The sequence below is a fragment of the Pleurodeles waltl genome, chromosome 8, assembly GCF_031143425.1.
Source record: "Pleurodeles waltl isolate 20211129_DDA chromosome 8, aPleWal1.hap1.20221129, whole genome shotgun sequence".
Lineage (NCBI taxonomy): Eukaryota > Metazoa > Chordata > Amphibia > Caudata > Salamandridae > Pleurodeles > Pleurodeles waltl.
The window spans coordinates 595,396,865-595,416,410 of record NC_090447.1 but is presented as its reverse complement, the minus strand read 5'-3'; the positions used below and the strand labels follow the sequence as shown (position 1 = coordinate 595,416,410).

The 19,546-nt window shown below is 42.7% G+C and overlaps 1 protein-coding gene across 7 annotated transcripts in view; it reads right to left on the bottom strand.

Annotated features, from left to right (window-relative positions):
* The window catches only part of RASA3 (RAS p21 protein activator 3), an 821,322-nt gene that overhangs the window by 383,856 nt on the left and 417,920 nt on the right, over window positions 1–19,546 (bottom strand). The gene's annotated exons all lie outside the window — the stretch shown is intronic.

Below are 19,546 nucleotides of genomic sequence, written 5' to 3'. Positions count from 1 at the left end.
ATAAGCGGCAAGAATAAATTCTGCTCAGCACTACTTAATTCAGGCACCAGTAAAATAGATTTTAATCATTACATTTTCTGCTGCTAATTAAGGCACAGTTGCAAAACTGACATTGATCATCATTCAGTTTAAGAAGAGAGAGGGCAATCAAAGCGTTCAAGTTCCATCTTTCAGAATTGAGAACTATTAATTAACAGTACATCTAAATGGACTAGGGAGCTTGTTTTGTGATATGTTTTTTGTTGAAACGTAGAGGCATGTCTTGAAGCCACCTACCCATGCACCTTTACAGCAGGTGCAATAAACTCTTACTACAGCAATGCTTCTCTTGCAAGGATACAGAAAGCTAACAGACCGACCTTCCAGGATATGGAGACGGGGGTTAATCAATGTTCTTTGAAACAAGAAAAGTGCTCCAAACAAAATCCACTATAACAAATGAGTGTATGCTTCACAAATCAACTTATCACTCTTTAAGTCTCATTTATTGGTACCATGAAACGTGATAAATCATCTTAAAAGGAATGCTATGACAAAGACGGCTATCAACCCTAATAGAAGAGCCCTCGAAGTACAGAACAACGTTTTCACAATTGGCAGCATTGCTTAATTGGCGTTAATTAACTCTCCTAAGCAAGCCATCCCAAATGAATTAGCCATCACCAACTGGGCATTTAAGTCCTTATAGGTTTCAGTTAGTCAGTACCTAACAAATAATGCAAATGGGAATCAATGCGGAAATACGAGTCTTGCAAACCGATGCCCTTTACAATTTCAAACAAAAGCCAACAATAGCTGATGGGGAGCCGAGGGGATATCAGGCAGCTAGCATGAAATCTGTTTAAAACAAGACTCCACTGTTAGGCACATCACGTACAGCAGCTAAAACTCCCCAAATACAGGCTCAGAAGCAGATCATGGTGAAGTAGGATTAATGAAAAAGAAATGCATACTCCATTGCTCTACGAGGAGCTCTCTGAACAGTCTAATGTTGGTGCAAACATGTGCTCAGTGTGATAGCTACGTGTGTGATGCTCAATAGAAGGACTGAGCTACAATGCAGCACTCCAATCAACTATGCAATCTATGCAGCTATGATCGATGTACATGAGTGAATCAGAATACAAAAAGAGGATGCATAGTTAAACAAGAAAGGTAAATTAGGCAATTTTCTCTCTGCAACACACGTGTGGATATCTATAGGACAGACATAACATCACAGTAATCGTATAACCGTGACTGAATGAGGGAAAAGACAATGGCAAAGGACTGTGTAATTTTGTCCCAAAAAAGAGAATCCATGAAGAAGTGTATCTTTGCCAAGAAGGAAAGTGGTCTTTCTTTATGAAGACAAATACCTTGTGTATATTACCAGAAGTAAGTTCAAGGGAAAATATAATGCACCTACAATACAAATAAGGGTTGTGTCCTGTCTGGGTATACCGCAAGCAATTGAGGTTGGATTTATTCAGGTTAGACTTTAATTGCTATTTGATCTGGACAAATCTCCTCACATCAGAAAGAACATCTGCAGTAGGTGGGTCTACTACCCAGAGGTTACACCATGATCCCAGGTTACAAGATAAACGATCTCTGGATTACTTACTCTGTATGCAGCTTGCTCTGAGGGTTACCGTTGCTGGAAAACCACAGCACCAGCTGCATGCACAACCACACATGCAGTGACATTATTAGACACAGAAGAACAGACATGAAGGCACAGACACAAACACAGAAGACACATGGTGTCAGAACACACTAGGGGAATATGCCTATACTGATACATTTAATATACTGACATTATGACTGGTAACAAAGACAGCAGGATAGGGAGGCGGGAAGACCGGCTCAAGAAGTGCACTGACAACAAAGAGGAAATAGGATTCAAGGAGGTGTTTTCTTCTGTGTGCATAATTCTTGTTAAATTTAAACACAATTTTAGACTAACTGGAGTCGAATTTGATTCATTAGTGATGAAAAATAGTGACTGCCGGCATGATTTGGGACATAAAAGATGAGTACCATATGAAGGGGCGTTGGACTAAGAGGATCTGAGAGTTAGTTTCTTATCAGAATCGTCATCCATTGATGATTATAATATTTTTCATGGATCAATGCGCAAGTGAGCAATATTTAATGCCACTGTTGTGTTTGAGGGCACTACATCCTAATGCGGCCAACACCTGCCCATTATTCACTAAGATTTTCAAATCAAAGACCAGACCTGTCAACGTGTAAAAGCTCTCCCCCGTGAGAAGAGGGGGTGTGGCTTTGTGCCAAGCACAGCATGAGGCACTTCAACCTGCCCACCATTAAAAAAAAACAAAAAAACGGGAGCCTCTGAGGGTGCCCCCAATGGAGATTTAAAAACCCTTCAATGGACATTGTCTGTGAGCAGCCTCCAAGCATCAGTTAAAAATGCACACTGTGCAGAGGATTCCAGCTCACATTTGTTTCACTGTGTGATAATGAATCTTCAACAGGAGACTGGGTGAAGGAAGCCAATGTCATATGACACATAACAGCATCTTGTGAGTTGGCAGGTATGAATGACTTACTCAAAAAGAAATACTTCAGAATATTTTGGCCAACTACTCTATTTCGACTTGCTGCCCATGCCAGGGAGTATTTACATGACTGTAGATTCTTCTAATATTGATACTCGTGGCTTAGTCAGGGTAATTATTCCTTTCTAGCAATGGAATTGTTTATGTTTCGCCCTGTTTGCAAATTTCATTTCATAACACATTTTGTGAACATAAACCATTATTTTCTGTGTTCTTAATGAGAGGTCTTTCAAATCTATCCATTTTTTTATTGGTGAAATGTGGTATAAAATGCACAAAACTATTTATTAAATGGTTGGTTGTCAGAGGGCATCTAAATTGCCATTTTCCATTGTTCAGCAGATGTCAAGTTCTTATTTATGTTTGCCTTGTTTTTTATTTTCTTGGCTCGCGGGTTTCAGTTTTTACTGTTTCCTCATCCTCCAAAAATTGCATCATCATCACAAAGTTTGCCAAACAAGAGCCGCTGGTGCAGGTTTTGGCCAGTTGGAAATGTTCTGAGGTAGTGTATCACTTACGACAAAGAGCCTCGGGTCTGCCTATGTGGTGTAGTCCTAACACTTTACTATTTATACTAATTAGTTGGTGTCCAATAACTGAGAGTTCAAGTAGCACAGATGCATTTACAGAACTCACGAAGTGCATATCTGAGTGTCTTTTTACTAAATGAGTGATACAAGCCAGAGTTTCAAATAAGCAGTGCTAGTCCATCTACAGTACCTCCTGGACAATCTGGCCTTTCCATAGGCAGCCCTCAAAGAACAAACATACATCACAAGGTCAATCTCTTAGGGTAAAGGTTGCAGTTTGGGTAACATGTTTATACCATGATTATAATATTGTAATTAAATACAAAGCTTTTGCACCCATACCAAAATTGTGCCGTGCAGGTGATTATTAGGGGCAGACCTGGGAGCACTGCTGGGTGGGTCTATTCAACAGTTAGGTTTTCATGAGCCTCATGTGAACTACCACTTCCCTCATGATAGGCCAACACCAACCTGTGGTTCAACTTCTGCTTCTCACCACAAACCACAGCTCACCAGTAGTTTCAATGCACTTAAAGGAACAACTGTCAAACAGGAAAACAAATCAGTTTAACTGTTAGGGAGTATTTCGACACACTCATATTTCCTGAATGCTAGAAAGAGAAAAAAGTATGCTTGATAAAAGACTGAACAATAATACTTTCTTTTTATGTATCTGCGATATTATACACATTACCAACCAAGGACACAGGATTGCTTCTCTGGCAACCTGCCCCCTTTAGGGGAATCAGATGCCTTCCGGCAACTGACCTAAAATGCTCTGATCTTAGGCTTTATTCTTACAAACTACTAGAATCTGGTAGTTTTATTTTTACATATTTTTATTGTTTTCAAAAGAAAAAATTAACAACACCTAAAACCATCACATATATATTGCAACATAATTGACATTTTGCATGATTGCAAATTAAGACAAAATAATGGATTATAAACCTGTAATATCGGGTGAGGCAAATAATTACACATCACCCATCCTATCAGAGACTAAAAAGGGGTTAATATATAAAAACAGGAGCAGTGTCACCAAGGATTTTGGAGAACTTGGCAAGACATATTTGGGGGACCCAGTACAGAACACATTTGAATGTAGTTCCCCAGTTCATGCTAATTCAAGCCTGTGTGATGCCAATCAACACTATATTATATGTTAACTCTTTTGCTGCTAGGTCTCACTCCCCCAGCCAGTGCTGAGCCTTTATTTGCTATTTTGGGTAATATGCGCTTAACCCCCATAACGTTGTGTCCACATAAGGTAGCTACACCAAATTTGTGTCCCTTTTTTTCCAACATCCTGGGGATTCTGAAGGTACCTAGGTCTGTGGATTCCCCTGGAGGGGACCAAGATTTTTTTTTTTTTTAATGGGAACAAGTGCCGCAGAACAAAGCATCTGTTTTCCCGACAATGGCATCAACAAATGGTTTGTGGTGCTAAAATCACCACCTTCCAAGCTTTCAGGGCCAGACAGACTTATATTTCAACACAGTTTTGACATTTTACTGGTACATAGCACATTTTTCATATTTTGTGTGCTTTCAACCTCCTTCCTGTTAGTGGTAGAAATGGGAGTGAAACTTATTTACTAAATGATGCTTCGAAGAAATGGTTCCAACAATTTTGCAATAGTTCAGCAAAACGTTGTTTTTTTCTAGTTGCATTTTTTTGCGAACATTTCATTTAGAAAGCAAAGAATCATTAATCTTGCTTTCAGGCTTATGCAAATTTTTGTATTTAATCAAACAGCATTCTGGGAGCATTATATGGCATATTTTTTAACTTTGCAAACTTGTACACTTTATTTTTTTAATGGAACTACTGTCAGTACTACAGTTCAGTCTTACAGTTTATATTTAGAACGCTCACCCTAATATTGAAAGCTTTGTATTAATGAACTATAAGTACAAGTTCAAGCAGCATTAACATATAGACACAAATATTACCTGAGCTGCAGACAACTCCTTTCTAACTTTTGTACGGTAAATTGGCAGCCAAATGGTTTGTACTGCAGGGGGTTGGGCCTACTTGTCTCATGGACAAAATAAACCTGAAAATGTGTTGTCCTTGACACAAAACAATATGTCCTGGGTGTTGGGTTATAGGAATTCCACTCCCCTGTAGCTATACATTTCTGAAAAGTAAATAGAATTCCAAATTCAACAAGGGGTCATTTATGAAGATCCTTCAAGGTTTTCCTACTGAAAGCAACAGTTGAAATAAAAACAATTCGAAATTGAGTTGAAAAAAACAGCCATTTGTGTCTACGTTTTCATCTGTAACTTTTTCTACCTAGTAGATTTTCAAAGGCAATATACCGTTACGTCCACTAGACCCTTCTGGTTGTCGGCATTTATAGGGCTTGTACATTCATCCAGAATCCTATGTACACAGAGCCAATAACTGAGCTGCACCTTGCAATGGTGTTTTATTGTGTACGAGGTATACAGTTATTCATTTGGTAAAATATAAAGAGTGAAAATAGTTATCAAGGAAACCTATGTATTTCTGAAATGGGCACAAGATATGGAATTTAGAAGCAGAGGTTATTTGTACATTTCTGAATTTGGGGGTACCCACACTAGCATGTGAATTAGATGGCATTTCTCAAAATGACTTCTTTCTTAAAAACTGTCTTACATTTGGAAGGCATAAATGCGGAGAAAGACACTTGGTAATAACACTTGTTCTACTATTGTGTGTTCCCCTAAGTCTACCGATAAAAATGGTACCTCACTTGTGTGAGTAGACCTACAGCCAGTGACAGGAAACAAACCAAAATGCAATGTGGATGCAGCACATTTCTTCACTGAAAACTGATGATTTTCTTGCAATGTGCCAAGCTGTGGATTTTGGGTCCCAGCTCAGCCAGCACCTAGGGAAACCTAGCAAACCTGTACATTTTCGAAACCTGGACACCCAGGAGAATATAGGACGGAGTGACTTGTGTGGCTCTCACCCTGTTTTGTTACATAGAATCCGCTGCAAACCTCTAAATTTGTCTAAAAAATACATTTACCTCATATTTCTGTGATGAAAAGGTCTGAAATCTGAGGGGAGCCACAAACACCAGCATTCCCCCAAGTCTCCCAATAAAATCAGTACCTCACTTGTGTGGGTAGGCCTAGTGCCAATGAGATAAAATGGCCTAAATTTCCTGTATAGACACATCACAATTTTCCACCTAAAACTGACCTTTTTGCAATGCGCCTAGCTTTGTATTTTGGATCCTAGCTCAGGCAGCACCTAGGGAAAATCAACCAAACCTGTACATTTTTCAAAACTAGACAAGCAGGGGAATCCAGGATGGAGTCACGTGTGCCTCTCACCAGGTTCTGTGGCTCCAAATCCCTTGCAAACCTCAAATGTTGTCTAAAAAAAACACATTTACCTCACATATCTGTGTTTTGGAATGTTTTGGAATCTGAGGGGAGACAAAAATGTCCTACCACCCAGCATACCCCTCGGTCACCCATTAAAAATACTACCTCACTTGTGTAGGTGGGCTAAGTGCCTGCAACAGGGAAGGGCCAAAAACCTGTAGAAATTGAGGGGAAACCAAAGCGGGTCCAAAAGATCAGCCTTTTTTTTTTTTTAAATACGTTTTTAGGCTGACTCTGCTTCTGGGGCCCTTGCAGGATTTTTATCAGTACATATGGGGCAATGCTGGGTGGAAGGAATGTTATGGACAACTGCAGATTCCAGACGTTTCCATCACAGAAATGTAGGGAAAATGCACGATTTCAGGCAAAGTTGGAAGTTTGCAGGGTTTTGTGGGTGAGAAAATAGTGTAAGGTGCATGTGAAGCACACCATTCTGGACTCCACAGATGTTTAGTTTTCAGAAGTGTCTGAGTCTGGTAAGGTTCTCCAGGTGTCCAAAAACTGCAGTCGCTCACCATTGCAAGTGGGACGATAATGGGAGTTTGCCAAGCTCTCCTGGTCCATATTTAAAATCAAAACCCAAAAGAGTTAAATGTTCTCTTGCGTGCCATTGGGATGAGATGCTTTAGCCCACAAGGGCAGGGGGGCAAAAAGACTGCTGCCTCCTTCAGTTTTGGTGGGGATTAACCATGCCCATGGTGGTGGGCAATCCTCACCATTCTATTTTTTTTTTATTCCCTGGTGTCTACTGGGCTGACAGCCCTTCCTGGGGGTGGGAGGAGGGTGTGGGGGTGGAGGGTGGTGCTGATTGGGCGTAATTACCTCCATTTGCCCCCCAGGGGGCAGAAACACTAAGGGGGTCATTCTGACCCTGGCGGCCGGTGACCGCCAGGGTCACCGAACACGGGAGCACCGCCAACAGGCTGGCGGTGCTCCCGAGGGCATTCTGACCGTGGCGTTTCAGCCGCGGCCAGAAAGGGTAAACCGGCGGTCTCCCGCCGGTTTACCACTGCCCTTGTGAATCCTCCATGGCTGCGGAGCGCGCTCCGCAGCCATGGGGATTCTGACACCCCCTACCGCCATCCTGTTCCTGGCGGGTCTCCCGCCAGGAACAGGATGGCGGTAGGGGGTGCCGCGGGGCCCCTGGGGGCCCCTGCAGTGCCCATGCCCATGGCATGGGCACTGCAGGGGCCCCCGTAAGAGGGCCCCGCAAAGTATTTCAGTGTCTGCTAAGCAGACACTGAAATACGCGACGGGTGCAACTGCACCCCTGCAACTACGCCGGCTCAATTCTGAGCCGGCGTCCTCGTTGCAGGGGCATTTCCTCTGGGCCGGCGGGCGCTCTTTTGGAGAGCGCCCGCCGGCCCAGAGGAAATGTCTGAATGGCCGCCGCGGTCTTTTGACCGCGGTGCGGTCATTCAGCGGCGGTACTTTGGCGGACGGCCTCCGCCGTCCGCCAAGGTCAAAATGACCCCCTAAGTCCCCATTTATTTAGGGAAGGGGAATGGCCATGCCTATTGTCAGGAATAAAGCTGTGCGCGGTCCAGGTCCCGCCCGAAACTCCACTGCGTGTATTTGCGGCACTTCATGCGCACCACTTGCCATCTCCTCTTGTTCTAAAAGTGGTCATCAGCGTCGCCTGCCCTCTGGTAAAGCTCATGTAGCTGCAGGGTCAGGACATTGGCGGACAAGATGCACTTATCAGTGCTATTTTAGGAATGGACTACAATTCCCAGGTTTCTAGAGGCAGCGGCCATTTTGGGGTGTGGCAGGCCTATAAAGCCCAGCCACACCCATGCACATTGCTCACTATTTTGAAGACTTCGATGCAGTCAGACCTCATGGGGGTTCCTCTGAAGAAGAGCAGATTTCCTGCATGGCAGATTGACAGTAAATCGGAGTATCCTTGTTTCCATGGTGAATTCAGCTACAAGTAGGTCGTACTTGTAGCGGTAAGGTCTTGATGAGCCCAATCTTGAAGGGGGTTGTTACTTCCAATAGTAAAGCGCCCCTTAGCAGAACGAGAAAAGCGTTTTTAGTTCAAAGAGTAAAGCGGCCTTGGTGCAACGATCAAAGTGCTTCGGATCACATGAGTAAAGCGCCCCTTAGCACAACGAGCAAAGCGCTTCAGGCCACACTTGTAAAGCGCCCTTGGCACGGCAATCAAAGCGCTTCAGTCCACATGAGTAAAGCGCCCTGGGCACGGCAATCAAAGCGCTTCAGTTCACATGAGTAAAGCAACCTTGGCACGGCAATCAAACGGCTTCAGTCCACATGAGTAAAGTGCCCTTGGCACAGCAATCAAAGCGCTTCAGTCCACATGAGTAAAGCACCCTTGGCACGGCAATCAAAGCGCTTCAGTCCACATGAGTAAAGCGCCCCTTAGCATAACGAGAGTAGCGCTTCAGACAAAGCAAGTAAAAGAGCTCTCTGGCATACTGAACAAAGCGCTTCATGTATTACAAGCAAGGCGCTTCTGCCCAACAAATAAAGCGCTTCAAGTTCAATGAGTAAAACTTTCAGGCCTAGGTAGTAAATGTGAAAACGTTTAGAAGATAAGCAAATTATAGTTTCATTGTTTTTTGGGAAGCATAATATGTGAGATACATATTTAAGTCTTTGAGAATATGTGAGATACATATTTAAGTCTTTGAGAATTTCTAGGCTGAGATCAAACATTTATGTTTATGAATGTATAGTGGTTACATGATTGATATTCAGAGTATGTCCAAGGCTCTTGCCATCTCTAGGTTCAGAGGTTGCAATTTGTTCTTGTTCCATGATTCAAAGAAGGGGCTACGCCCAATTCACAAAGGGTCTCAATCTGATATCACGGAGCTGCCTTTATTCAAGAGTCTATTGGTGGGTTATATTGTTATCAATAAGTATATGCATATTTGTTCTAACCTTTTCTGTTCAGATCTCTCTCCCTGCAGTTACCTACCCTAATTCCCTTCCCCCCGCCTGGCTTCATCAGAACTCTGTGCTATAATAGCTTTCTGAGTTGGTGACTCCGGGAGGTGGGCCTTTTGTTCATCAGTGTGCAGATCCCGAGGAAAGGGCACTGTGACACCTATCGTGGGTAGACCCCACCCCTCTTTAATTTTATTTAAAAAAAATATATATATACACACACACACACACACACACACATATATATATATATATATACACATATATATATATATATATATATATATATATATATATATATATATATATATTTCCTAGCATCCAGTGGGCTTTCTCTCCCCCCTCACCACACTGGTGATAGACTGAGGGTAAATTACCCTATATGCCCATGGTGGGCAGACTCCACCACTCTTTTATAAAATAAAATAAAAAATCCCTACTGTCTTGTGGGATTTCTGCCCCAATCTGCCCCTCTGGGGGGGGGGGGGGGGAGACAGGTTTGCCTATTTTTCACGGGGGGGTGCATTGCATGCTCATTCTGGGCAGTCCCCACCTCTAGACGTTTTTGAAACAAATAATCCCTACTGCCTACTGGCCTTTCTGCCCCCCCGAGAGGTAGATTCAGGGTAATAACCCCCATCTTGCCGTCAGTGGGAGCAAAAAGACTGATCCTACTTTTGGGAGTGGGGGCATTGCCTTGCCTATTTTGGGCAGCCTCCACCCCCCTTTTATTAAAAAAAAAGAATCATGGTGTCTGGTGGGCTTTCCGCCCCACCCCCCGGAGAACAGACTGGGGGTAATAACTCACATTCTGCCCCCTAGGGGTCAGTGTGGGCATTGTCTTTCCCATTCTGAGCAGCCCCCACCCTTTCATAAATAATAAAAAGTCCCTGGTGTCTAGTGGGCTTTCTGCTCCCCTTGCGGCGTAGTTTAGGGACTATTGCCCCCATTGGCACCCAGGGGGGAGGCATTAAGACTTTTTTATATTTAAAAAAAATAAGGGGCAGCAAAAGCCCTTGCTTAATGGGCCACTTCCCCCCCCCCAATGCCTCGTGGAGCGGATCCCTGCTTTGGGATTGTCCTCCTGAGGTAATCCCCAGGAAGGGATCCATTAGGGAGAGAAACCTGTGGGAGGGGGGATTCTCTCCTTTCCAATGTTACCTCTCCCATTGAAATCCATGCTCAAGGGGCTGTGATACGCCCCTGAGCACCGAAGAAAATGAAACAGGAGAAAATTACTTTAATTTTCCCCTGTTTTTCCCCTGTTTCCTTGTGCTTGTTTTGCAATAAGCCTCCGGGTGGGCCAGGTGCCGTGGCATTCATAATTTGGAATGTGGTGGACCTCCTGGCCCCCTCACAGCCCCGGGGACCACCCATTCCCCAGGGCATTTAACAAAACATGAGCGGGGGCTGCGTGGTACCCCCGCAGCTCTGTTGACCACTACCTCCCCGGGGCAGATTTAAAAACAAATAGGGGGTCCGTTGTGGACCCCCATAGCCCCAGGGAACACCATCTCCCCTGGGCTATCTGTTGGAGGGGGGGCCTCATGGCCCCCCTCATGGGGCCACTGATGGTCATGGGGACCGCTACCACGCAGGGTCCTGCTTTGTCCCATCGTGCAGAGATGCAGGCACCCACACAAAGGGAACTGTTCTCACAGAGAGGGAGCTGCTTTAGAAGTTCCCTCTCTGTAACAGCAGTGCTGGTTCCCACAGGAGGTGGGAAGCCAGTTCGGACCGTGGGACATTCAGGCTCCCCCTATAGTCCCCAACATGATTGGCCTGGGGAGGTGGGCTGCACAGCCCCATTCCCCATAAATATATATATATATATATAAATATATATATGTATATATATATTGAAGCCAGGCCTGTGGGGGGGGGGGTAGTGGGGCCCCCTCCCCCCAAAAAAATATTTAGGCTGCTTGCCCCTGGCAGATACGGTCCCTGGGGCCAAGACAGGCCTGGAAGGGGGGCTGCGTGGCCCTTCCCCACCCACAAATAAAGTAAATATTGAAGCTGGGCCCCTGGGACTGTGGCTCCCCATCCCCAAAATAAGTTTAATATTTAGGCTGGACTCTGGGGGACGGGGTCCCCAGGGTAGATGTTTGGCCTGGGGAGGGGGTAGGGGCTGTGTGAGGTTAGGTTGTTATAGGGGTTGGCTGCAGGATGTGGCCAACGCTAGCTGCAAATGCCCAAAGGCCATGCGCAGCGCAGGGATGAGTGGTTATAAAGGTTGGCTGTAGGGTCTGCGGCCAACCGCCGCCACGCACGGACAAAGGCTGTGTGCGGTGGTGGTTGTATTAATGTATAGTGATGAAAATGACTTTTAAAAAAAAGTATAAATTCACTGAAAAAACAATGGTTACAGGGATGCTATGGTTAGGAAATAGAATGTCTTGATGCCGACCTAACAGTGAGCCAAAATAAACTTGACACCTGTATTTTTCGTAAACAGCTTGCAACTCCATCCTATATGCTAATAGTGGACACCTTAAGTCGCAAAATTGAGTATACCCTACAGTCACCTGTTGAGAGAGCGCAGGAGTTGCTCTAGTGATGAGCTGTTTGAGAAGGAAGACACCAAGATGAGGCTAGGTTCAGGGAAAAAGTTCTTGAAAATAAGGGAAGGGATAGACTCCTAATTTTTGTTGCCAAAAAGAATGAAAGTGTGTGTGCGCCCATGAGTACCTCAGTGGGTCTTTGAGTGGGTGCATGAGTCTCTGAGTGAATGTGTGAGTGGATGCATGACTGAGTGGGTCTGTGAGTGAATGTAAGACTGTCTGAGTGGGTCTGTGAGTAGGTGTATGAGTCTTTATGTGGGTCTGTGACTCGGTGTGTGAGCGTCCGAGTGGGCCTGTTACTGGGTCTCTGAGTGGGTCGGTAAATGGGTGTGTGAGGGTCTGAGTGAGCCTGTGAGTGGGTGTATGAGTCTCTGAGTGCATCTATGAGTGAATGAATTAGGGCCTGATTACGACCTTGGCGGATGGGATTCACAATCACCAACGTGACGGATATCCCGCCAGCCGTTTTACAAGTACCACAGGATATAATGGAACTTGTAATACAGCGGATGGGATATCTGTCATGTTTGTAACGGAGTATCCCATCCGCCAAGGTCGTAATCAGGCCCTTAGTGTCCGAATGAGGGCGTGAATGTTTTTTTTCAATTTTTTTGGGGCGTTATTCACAAAATTCTCTCATTGTTACAGCAGGCCGCCACGCTGAGGGTCACGACGAATTCTCGTATATCGCACATGGGGTTTCTTAACGTATGACACACCTCAGGGGTCACTCAAAGACTATATGCCAAGCATAGGGTCAGGGTACTTCTACCCTCACCCCTTATTCCACTATTGATTTTAATTTTAAGCCCCGGGCACCATGTCCCATTACCTAAACCGGCGGCTGAACAAATGTACACCAAATTACAAAAAGCGCAATCTGCGGAACCCGCCAGGGTTGTAATGAGGGCCTAAGTCATGAAAGGCTCACAAATTTAACAGAGACAAGATGGATTATGAATATGGGAGAATTTATACGTTTGCACGCAGATATGACACATTAAGATTGAAAGATAAAATGCATAACAGAGGACACGGCATAACACAAACCCCTCATACTAATGAAAGCTCAGATCCTGGCTCTTCGGCTGATGAGGCTCCGTTGAATAAATTGGATTTTCATGGGGAAATGCAACTTATGCAGGTGGCACACAATCAGGCAAAAGCAGAGGAAGAGGTCAGGGAGGTACAAGACGAGGCGGGGGAAGAGGAAGAGACCACAAGCACAAGGAGTAGTCATTGGTACAGATTTGAATAAGGATAACGTGATTGTTAGCATTTCTAAAATTTGTATTTCTAATCAAGAACGTATCCTTAATTTGGGACTGAGTTTTTGTCCTACGATTCATTGGGACTATTTGAAGACACGTATTGAGCTATACCAATTTGTTCGCAAATTGCGGTTGATGAAATATTTCTCCAGTAAATCACAGATGAAACAACTGCACAGTGCAGGAAGTGTAGTTAAACTCTTGGGATTCAACACTGCTGACATCTCCGAAATTGGTTACTATGAAGGAATTAACAGATGGGGGGGCCTCTGGTATTAATCAGATCACTGATAGTGGCAATAATGATGTTACCAATCTAATTGAGATGGGATTTACCACCAATCATCGCATCACCAGCTCATTGAGACCTTCAAGCAAATTCAATCCCCAGTTACCTTGTTTGTGGTAACTTAATTGATACATTTCATGAGCTGGTAATTGGTGATGTTGACATGTTTCATCTGAATTTATGTTCCACCAAACCAGAAGCCTCCAATTTTACTGTTAGTGATTGGAAAGAGCTTAATTCCCTTGCATCTAATTCCACCATCATAATCAAACCTTCAGCTAAGGGTGGTAATATTGTAATTATGGACACTACTCAATATATCAATGAAGCCATCCGACAGTTGTCCAATGTTGACCACCATACCAAGTTATGTGCAAATCCTACAGCTCAATATCAGTCATTCTATTGGGAAATGTTAGATGGTTGGGATGCTGACTGTCTCATTGACAATGATGAATATCTATACCTAAAAACGGACTTTCCTAAAAAACTGTGTAATTATTTTTTGCCCAAAACACACAAGAACAAATGTAATCCCCTGGGTAGACCCACTGTTAGCATGAATCAATCATGGCTGGAGAACACTTCAAGATATTTGGACCTGTTCCTTGGTCCTTATATAACAGATGTATCCTCTTATCTACGTGATACCAATGATTTTCTGTCTAAAGTTCACAATATCCCATGGCAGGAGAATTATTTGCTGGTTACTATGGATGTAAATTCCTTATAAACGTCCATTAAACATTGCTTTGGGGTGGAAGCCTGTAGGTATTTTTTAGGGACTAGACCTCTCCAGAGTTTCTCCAGCACACCAATAGGCTTATATCCATGTTGGAATTCTGTCTCACACATAATGTCTTTCTCTTTGATAATCAATACTACCTTCAGAAACAGGGTACAGCTATGGGGGCATATTTTGCTCCTACTTATGCTAACCTATATATGGGGTGGTGGGAGAAAGAAATAGCTTGGTCTGAGGCTTATGAGATCTACATGGATAAAGTAATACTTTGGGTGCGATACATCGACAACCTTTTCCTTATTTGGGATGGTCAGAAGGAGTCACTGCTGGAATATGTGGGTCTATTAAACAATAATGAGTTGAAGATCCATTTGGACCTTTCATATAGTAGGCATAGTATTGAGTTCCTAGATGTAAAATTGCAGGTTAAGATGGACAAACTAGAGACCACAGTTTATCGTAAACCCACAGCATGCAATTCTATACTGCATGGCAATAGTGGGCATCCTAATGCATTAAAGTGGAGTATACCGAATAGTCAATTCCTGCGGGCTCACAGGATATGCTCAAAAGATGAGGGATTTGAAGCTGAAATTGTGAATATGACTGAAAGATTTGTAAATAGAGGATATCCACCAAAAATCCTAATTGATGCACAGAATAAATAAAGGAAGAAAGCCAGGGAAGACCTACTTTTTAAAAAGTCCTCTGAAAAGGTCCCTGTTAATACTAACAGATCCCCTCTGCGGTTATTTTTAGAGTTCAATCAACAACATGTAGCTCTCAAAAATATTATCAAACACAATTGGCATGTTTTGCAACGGGATCCACATATTAAGGACCAAATTGGTCAATATCCACAAATTACCTATCGTAAAGCACAATCATTAGGAGATTATTTAACTAAGAGTCTCTTTTCTGTGAAAGATAATATATCATGGCTTACGAAAAGAAGTTTAGGTTTTAAAAAATGTGACCATTGCAAAGCCTGCAATTATGCTTTTAATACCCAGAATTATGTTACGTTTGAAGGTAAAAAATGTGAAATTTCTGACAGAATAACCTATAAAACGGATTACGTAGTATATGTCATTCAATGTGGTTGCCAGAAAATATATATAGGCAGTACTATTTACAAACTTAAAGTCAGATTTCTAAAACACTTAAGAGCAATTCAAAATCAAGATTGTTCTTATCCACTGGCCAAACATTTTTGGGAGAAACATGCAGGGGACTGTAGAACGTTGAGCTTTTATGAAATTAAATCCGTGAAATCAAGTTCTAGGGGAGGTGATCGGACATTGGAACTGAGACCGGTTGAATCTAGAATGATACTCTTGCTTGGATCAGAGAACCCGTGGGGACATAATCTAGATGCAGAATTGCATGTCTATCTATGAGCAGGGTCTGGATTAGATTACCTTAAGTCCCAGTTGTTGGTTAGTGTACATTCCTGCCTTGACCTCTGATTCGCATGTGAATTTTTGAATGTTTGCATTATGAATTTTTGCATTGTGAACTTTTATATTATGGATCTCTACCATAGAGTGTGGATGTTTTTGATGAATTTCAATTTGACTTGTATATATAGATGTTCCTGCTGATAAATTTGAAAAATGTGAAATTTTTATTTAAAAAAAAAATTATTATTTTTTTGAAGAATTTACAAAATTTGAACAATTTGAAAATTTTGAGACAATTAGATAAATTTTAAATAATTGACAAATTTGAAAAATGTAGATCAATATATATATTGTAGTATGAATAGTTATTTAAGTTTTTAGGATTATTGTATTTGGGGTAGCACTTTTATAATAATAATTTTTATATTGTGGCCGCCAGCACTTATTTTGATATTCTAATGGTTAGCCATTTGGTTTAATGAAATGGAGATCCACTGTCGATTTTTTTAATCTTTGAGAAAATTGTTTGTTATATTGCTGCTATTGAATAGTGTGCTCTATTATTGCTATTTATACAGAGACACTAAGCACATGCACTTTAATATGACAGATGGATCACCTATTATCATTTTTGAATATATGGAGTTCCAGGGCTGAACAGCGGTTACTATAAACACTGATGTTTTGTTGTATATGGTCTGATTGAATTATATTAAAACATTTATGATCATATTTATATATACTCTATAAGTGATTTTAGTGTCTCAGTACTAGCGATAAATGTCACCTTTCTCATTTTACGTGGCTCCATAATCAAGTTTATCCATCATTTATATAGTTTACTAATGTTAATATATATGTTTTACGATGGCCGCCACAGTATTTGCACTAGTGTGTCACTGCAATGAAGGAATTAGATATAATTTATTGTTGGGAAAAAGATGTCTGCCAATGTTCAGTAGAAGGCATTAGCCGAAACGCGTAGACATTCTTTTTGGGGAGACAGAGTTTTGCTGTTTATCATGAATAAAGCGGATTTACTGCAATGGTTGAGATTTGTGTTTTTTCGCCGCCTTTGGATTTGCTTTTTTGACTTGGTGCAGCCGTTTGATGAGTATTTTCTCATCTTTTTTGGAGTATATATATATACACATATACACACACACATATGTTATCTAGTGGCGGTCACCACAAGGTAGTTATGGTAAGGGCCTAGTTTTTATAGAAAAACCATTTTCTTAATTGCCTATATCTTTGGCGCCAGTTGCCAAATCTTTGCAAAATTTTCCATTTCCGCCTGCCCCCCCTCACCCCCCCCCGCCAGCATGAGGACCACCACCTCCCCAGGGCACAATATGAAATGACATGCAATGGGAGGCCCTTGTCCCTCCACAGCCACGGGGTCTGCCACCTCCCTGGGACTGATGTTTTATCAAAGGCGGGTGCCACCTGGCCCCCCCGCAGCCCCAGGGACTGTCACCTCTCCAGGGCAGAATCTGTAATGAAATGCAGGCTGGGGGGCGCCCGGCACCTCCGCAGCCCCGGGACCCACCACCTCCCGAGGGTACAATCTAAGATGAAATGCAGGGGCCCGAGGACCACCAGCTCCCAGGGGCTAAGTGAAACGTTGGAGGGGGCCGTGAAACCCCCCCTTGTGGAGCCAATTATGGCCCTGGGTACTGCCAACCCTAGGGCCAGCTCCTGCTATGTCCCGGGGTACCCACCCCCAGGACATAGCTGTTTGCTTTGACTAGGCTGGAGCTTTGACAGCTCCTGTCAAGTCAGAGCAAGCACTCCACTTCCAGCAAGTAAGAGCGGTCAAACAGCTCTTGCTTGCTGGGAGCGGAGGTCTCCTATGTTTCCCTGCCTGCAGAGATTCAGGTAGGGAAACTGAGGAAACAATTGCTCTCACAGGAAGGGAACTGCATGTTTAGCAGCACTGTCTCTGTGACAGCAGTGCCTGGCTCCCGCAGGAGGGAGCCAGCTGGGACCGCTGGGGTCCCTTCTCCCCCCCCTAAAAAAAAAAAAAAAAATGTAGAAGGCCAGGCCCTGGGGTATGGGGTCCCCAGGGCCAAGATCAGCTCTATTGCTTTACGCTTAAAAAAAAAAAATTAAATTCACTAAAAAAACAAAGTTTAAAGGGATGTTACAGTTAGGCTCATATTTTAAATGTACAAAACCAGTAAAATTCAGCAGTTATAGGTAACTGAGCTAACTATAACTTATGCCCCAGCAAAACACTGCTTATGACCTCACATACTACATCACTCATGACATGGTCAGTGACATCACCGGGGCTGTTTTGATTATATACAGGGGGTCGTACGGCCCACCCACAGCCCCAGGTACCACCACCTCCCTGGGGTAAATTGTTTAAAATATAGTAGGGAAGGGGTCTTGCGGGCTCCCTCGGGCCCTGAGGACCGCCACCTCCCCTGGGCTAACATTCTATTGTATGAGGGGGCCACCCTTGCCAGGCACTGCTAAACACCCCAGATATTACAGCACTCGTGACAACTTTTATAATGTCAATAAAAATATTGAAGAAATATTAGACGTCAAATGATTGAAGAAAAAACTGTGCATGGCAGGGTCACAAGTTATAGTTATCTTAGGCCACAAGTTATAGTTACTTGAAATAACTCTAATTGGTGAATTTCTCTGGTTTTGTGTTAGTAAATTGAGAACCTAACTATAACGTCCCTGTAACCTTTGCTTTTTTTAAGTGTGTGCATATATATATATATATATATATATATATATATATATATATATATAAATATATATATATATAAATATATATATATAGGTACTCACATACAGATGCATTTAAAAGCTTTTTACTTACCTGCAATATTTTCTCCAATCTGTCTGGTGGTATGGTCTGATTCTATGGTATTATATACCTTGGTGAGCTTCAGCTAAAAACAATGGAGCCCAGAACCCCTTTTTCTTTAACTGTGCTTTCTAAGGTTCCTTCAGGTTAATACTGCTTTATCTAACAGCTGGGGAATGATACTGAGGAAGTGGCACTCTTCTTTCAATCCAAATTAGTCTTCATGTAGCAAACAATGGGGCCATGAGTATTGGGCGGCCTTTAAACAGCAACCTCCATGGATACCTCAATAGCCCATGCTTGTGCACACTTCGCAGCCAACAACCTGACCGCTTCAAGGTGCACCTGCATTCTTTGCACAAGGCCACTTTAAAGAATTAAACATTGCATGGCAAAAGTACACAGACATCCCAGCAGCAAGGAGGTTATAATAATGTCTTGATGACAAATCCATTCAAAAATTTCATAATCAGGTCACTAAAGTTCTAACATGCATTTCCTCAAGGTGTAAGTTGTCTGTGAAATCTCAAATGCATTGGAGTTGGCTGCAGGTATAGGCTTGGTCTTCGAATTTCTACTTACGCAGTGAAGAGCTATGTCCAATTTGCTTCACCTTCATTGAGCTCAGATCAAATATCAATGATCTGCGTAAACAAACCAAGTGATAGCATGGGAAGTATTTTCTTTAATGCAAAACCTTGTAAAGTGATTTTCCAGCTCCGGTCCAAAACTCAGATTACATGTTGACCTTTCAAAAAGCACTGAAAACACATCGAATATTTTTGGTGCTACACAAATACTGGAGAAGCAGAAATAGAGGAGAGGAATAACTACAAGGATGACTGGAACCTTTTATTAAGTAACTATGGAACTGGACGGTGGAGCAAAAAATTTGATCTGATTGGCGAATTGACACCTTTACAGACAATCTCCCTAAGATTAGTATGGTAATTAGAGTCAGTGAGAATATCCAACAAGCTACTGTTCTACAACACACACTCAATAACAACAATCCAAACAAAACTATCCTTGTCC